Genomic DNA, 5,743 nt, shown 5'->3' with positions numbered 1-5,743 from the left:
AGTAGTTTTTGCGTGAAAGAGTAACAAACATCCATACATCCATACATACAAACTTTCGCGTTTATAATATTAGTAGGACTAGCCGTTTTCCCGCGGTTTCACCCGCGTCCCGTAGTAACTACAGCCCGTACCGGGATAAAATATAGCCTATGTTACTCGTGGATAATTTTTAAAAACGGTCCAGTAGTTTTTGAGCCTATTCATTACAACCAAACAAACAAACAAACAAACAAAGTTTTCCTCTTTATAATATTAGTATAGATAAATAAAAATATAAATGTACCTATTAGTAGTAAGCTAATTGATCTCATAAAATATTGTGATTATAAATAGTAGATTAATAGTAGGTAATAATGTTTATAATAGTAGGTAATAATGTTTGCATGCCGAATGGTAAAATATGGCTGAACTTTATAATTATAAGAACTTTTGTATACCCATATTTGCAAAATAAAAAAATCTATTCTATTCTATTCTAAATGCGAATGCGAAAGTTTGTTAGATCAAATGTATATTTGTTAGTAATATTTGACGCAAAAACTGCGCTATGAATTTTGATGAAACTTGGCATTAGTCTTGTTATATATCGGGCTAGCTGTTTTCTTGTGGTTTCACCCACGTTCTGTGAACTACTGCCCGTACCCGGATAAAATAGAGCCCATATCACCCGGGGATAGTGTAGCTTGCCAAGTGTGAAATACTTTTGGGTAGTTTCGGAGTCTTCGGGGTACAAACAAGCAAAAAACTACTACCTACTATTAACTAATAATATACTATCATCTACTTAAGAAAGTCAGCGGCCAAACTGTTTCGTGTAGACCGCCAGATCTACTTAAGTATACACAACACAGTATATGTATATCTGACTGCCCACTGTGCCATCTGGTAGAAAACGAGGAAAAATTACCGAAGGGGTCTGCGCACAGTCAATTAGTGATGTCTGCACAGTGTCATGAGATTAACGCCACGTGGACAAAAACGAAAATTTGTGGTTTTCTACCGATTGCTGTTTTATTTCACTGGGTTTATTGAATTCTGGAATTCTGGTAGAGCATATTAAAGATTATAGCTTTTCCAAGAATAGGAAGTGATTGTGAAAAAAGCAATCTATACATATAATAAATCTGTAAAAAAAATTCTGTCTGTTTGTCTGTATGTCTGTTTGTTTGTACACGCTAATCTTCCGAACTACTGAACGGATTTTAATGATTTTTTCTTTGTTGCATCAGTATTAAGCCTGGTCAATATATAAGCTATAATTTATCTTCGAAAATTGAAGACCTGATGCAGCACACCAACAGACCAACAAAACTATAAGAGATACAAATATGGTGCCGTGGCAAAAATTGTTTCATTTGATGAGCATTTTCAGCTGAGATAATAAATTTTAAGATGTGGAACACCTGATGTGGAACCCCAAGAGCCCAGCTTCTCTGTACCATATACAGGTATGACGTTTTAGCAAAAGTTGTTCAATCTGATAAGCACTCTCTGTTGACTTACAAAAATTGAAGATGTAAAACACCTGATGTGGAACTCCAGGAGCCCTGCTAGACTATATGAAGCATATGAAGATATGACGTTTTAGCAAAAGTGGTTCAATCTGATAAGCACTCTCTATTGACGTATAAACATCGAAGATCTGGAACACCTGATGTGGAACTTCAAGAGCAATACTACACTTGAAATGTATAGAAATGAATGTTATGAAATAGGTATGGTGAATCAAAAAAGTAATTAGTCCGTCTTTTAGATAACCCTAAAATAATGGACACGCATTTTTCTTTTCTCTCTCACACAAACAAATAATAACGAAGATACAACAATGCTTGAATTTCGTGTTAAGTCACTGCTTAGTACAAATTTTACATACCTAGACATGGCGTCACGAGCCCCCACTCTCTAACTTTGTTGCATTATTTCTCATTATTATTTTGTATGTCTCTTCCAGACCTCGGGACTACAGAGTTCAGAATTTTTGGGAGGCAAACGTGGGGCCGAAGCCAACACGCTGAAGTCCTTTTGAGACAACTTTAATGAAATAGTGACACAAAACCGACGATTATCCCTTTATACACTATAGAAATGAATCCAAGGACAATCCCCGGTGGACGTCGTTAAAAAAAAGACAATCCCCGGTTCTGTGCTAAACTATTGCTAACTATGGAGCAAAATTACTTGGGCTATTGTGACGGGATGTTAGTGAATGACAATGTATTAGGTACATGTAAAAACGGCAGGTGGAGACTCGCCACCTCACTTACTATTCCCCCGGGAACCAGTCACTGAATAGCAACAAGAGGGCAACAGGGACATGAGCGGGTGAAGGGTGAGGATACCTCGGCGGACTTTAAACGCAGATTACGCGCTCCCTGTGCTTACCATGAGGCACCTACCCTCCGAGCAGGGCTACTAATCCTGCTCTAGCGACTCCACTCTGGACGGCCAAGCCAAGCCAGAGGCGTGAGACCTACCCCCGTCATGGTTCACTCCGACCGGCCGGAGATGGGGGACAGTATACTCTCCCTGGAGAACTCAGTATATATAGCCCCGCAGGGTCGCTACTCCCCGTCATCAGCCTCAGATGTCCTGCGGTGCCTATATCTCATTATTATTGTCGTTAATATCTCAAGAGCCTTTGTCCCAATCATGTTAGGGTCGACTTCCAGTCACGATGCAACTGAATACCAGTGTTTTACAAGGAGCGACTGCCTATCTGACCTCCACAACCCGGTTACCCGCTCAACCCAACACCCCTTGGTAAGACTTACTGGCTTCTGACTACCCATAACGACTGCCAAGAATGGAATGTTCAATGACAGTCGGAACCTACAGTTTAACTTCCCCTCCAAATAACGGTAATTGGTATCCAAAATATACGTAGAAAGTACATACGAACTTAGAAAAGTTGCATTGGCAGGCACTTGCCAGACCTGGAATCAAAGACGCACACTCATACTTGAGAGATTGGTTCTCTACCCACTAAATTACCACGAATTCCACTAAGTCACCACGACTTTGTCATCAATTTAATGTTTTTTTACGTAATATTTTTGCCACACACAACTTAAATGCGGACTAATTAGAATCACTACTTTTATCCCTATGGTCACGTCTATTGCGACTATTCAGATTTTATTCAGATCTTTGATTTTGCTGACCCCGTAGTCGCTGGCATAAGGGACAGGATCCGCGTACGAAGTCGCGGGCAGAAGCTAGTTACTTAAAATAAAATAGGTACTATACCTACTAGTTGTGTCCCGCAGCCTTAACCCTAGATAGATAACCTACGTCGAAACGACGTAATCGATTTTGAAAAATCGTTATAACTCATTTGTTTTTCGCGTTATTATCCTGCCCGTTCCTGTCAACTCAGTCGGCCGTCGGAGCTTGTAGGACATACCCATATCGCCCCGGTGAGTGCAATACTTTCGTCAATATTTACCTACCTTACGTCGAAGTGACGTATGGTTATCTTTAGTGTTCGTTTTTTGTTGCTGGGAAAATGTGTTATTGTCTTTTTTTGAGCATAAATTTACATGTTTTTTATTCGTTTTTTTTTTACTTGTTATAGGCCACGATAAAAATTACATTATGACGTCACGATACCGTGCAGACGATGCAGCAACCTGTCGGTTGTTGCGTGAAACAAGCGATGAAGAGATTGAGGTGTCGGACAGTGAAACTGATGACTGTTTATTAGAAGATGAAGTACAAAGTGATGCAGAAGACTTTGAAGACAGTGCACCAGTGAAGGGAAACACTGATGCTGAAGACATGTTTGGAAATAACCCCGAAATTTCTGAAAGTGCTTCGCTAACTATGCCGAGTTGTATTGTCATGCCATAGCGTCAAATTCTCAGTGGCAAAAGCGATCATCCTTGGACGGCGAGTAAGACAGAACACGTGGCAGAGTATCTGCTGCTGATAATATGATTTGTAAGAAAGAAAAACCGCTGGGTCGTAAAGATTTTATGAAGAAACTCAGCGGTAGCCTGATGACCACATGGATGTAGACAAGGCGTAAAATGGTCACTTTGCCGATAAATATCAAAGAAATAAATAGTAGTATACTGCCAAAAAGACCAGCCAAACCTCCCACACAACATGAAAGTGTACCTGAGCTAAAAAAAAGGAAATATTGTGCCTTTTGTTCTTCAAAAATTAGAAGGATGACAAAGACAATGTCCGACAGCTGCAAAAATCTCATTTGTGGAGAGCTCAAGTCTAGCGCTTGCCCTAAGTGCCTTGCATGCTAAAATGAATTAAAATTGTGATTTACTTTAATTTGTTATATACTAGAGATTAAAAAAAAATGATTTTTAAAAGTTTACACAATAAATTATAAGGATGATGGAAAGATTGCTAAACGTTTATGTTTCGAAAAGTAAAAATTATCTTGTTTTGTACTTAATTTTTTTTTCTTATAAAAATATAAATAAACTCTAATGTTTTTCATTTTATCAACATATAATTAAAGATATTAAAACATAATATCACATTTATAAACATAGTATATACATAATCTAAAATATGCTCACTCAAACATTCGCACGTCGAATCGACGTATGGTTATCTTTAGTGTACAGTGAAATATGGTTATCTATCTAGGGTTAAAGAACTTTTCCGCACTTTTGATAAAAATAGCCTATCAATACTTATAATATAAATGCTTAATGCTATTTTGATGTTAATGCCAGTTTTATCAATAGTCATTTCTTTAGCATTTTATAAGATATATAAGAGAGTACATAAGACAGTACATGAGAGAGTAAATAAGAGGAGTACATAAGAGTGCACGTAAGAAAGTACATAAGGGGAGTACATAAAAGGAGAACACAAGAGAGCACGAAAGAGGTTCATAACAGAAGTACATGGGAGAGTCCATAAGAGAGTTCAAAAGAGAGAACATAAGAGAGTTCATTAGGAGTACATAAATGGAGTACATAAGAGATTGTGACAATATGATATAGCTTCTGTACCTCATGGATTTCATTCCGGTCATTTTGGCACCTTCAAAGGTCTACCATAATGAACCCATTGGTAAACATTTCATTGCTGTCGATTATGGGTTTTTTAGGGTTCCTTTCCCAAAGGGTAAAACGGGAGCCTATTGTTTTCGCTCGTCTGTCCGTCCGTCCGTCTGTCACCAGGCTGTGTCTCATGAACCGTGACAGTTAGACAGTTGAAATTTTTACAGATGATATATCTCTGTTGCCGCTATAACAACAAATACTATGAAAACTAGAATAAAATATTTTGGGGGGCTCCCATACAACACATTCCCACAGAATATGAATGTATATCTAAGAATGTATTATAATTATGGAACGTTTTATAAATAATAGTACGCACTCTTCGCGCGCGATTCCGACTCGCTCTTGGCCGGTTTTTTTGTATGAAAATTTAGCCATCTCCTTTCATCATCTCAGCCATAGGACGTCCACTGCTGAACATAGGCCTCCCCCTTAGATCTCCACAGATACCTGTTGGAGGCGACCTGCATCCAGCGTCTTCCGGCGACCTTTATAAGGTCGTCTGTCTACCTTGTTGGTGGACGTCCTACGCTGCGCTTGCTAGTCCGTCATTCTGAATGCTCCTAAAATGATCCCTATAGGTTATTTATTCAAGGTCGATATCTTAATTGCAACCCTTACAAAGGGGGTGAGCAGTGTTGAAGCATTATTAAATATTATAAATACGAAGGTTTGGATTCTCTCTCTACGAATTCTTTGCAAGTTTT

At 38.6% G+C, this 5,743-nt stretch overlaps 1 long non-coding RNA gene across 1 annotated transcript; it reads left to right on the top strand.

Moving 5' to 3' along the window:
* Nucleotides 1-3,192: 3,192 nt before the first annotated feature.
* On the top strand, nt 3,193-4,443 carry LOC124644556. Its single transcript, XR_006986083.1, has 2 exons — nt 3,193-3,416; nt 3,575-4,443. It is a non-coding gene; the product is annotated as an uncharacterized LOC124644556 (long non-coding RNA).
* The last annotated feature ends 1,300 nt before the right edge of the window (nt 4,444-5,743 follow it).

This window comes from Helicoverpa zea, chromosome 30 (assembly GCF_022581195.2).
Source record: "Helicoverpa zea isolate HzStark_Cry1AcR chromosome 30, ilHelZeax1.1, whole genome shotgun sequence".
Lineage (NCBI taxonomy): Eukaryota > Metazoa > Arthropoda > Insecta > Lepidoptera > Noctuidae > Helicoverpa > Helicoverpa zea.
This window is presented reverse-complemented; position numbering and strand designations above follow the sequence as displayed.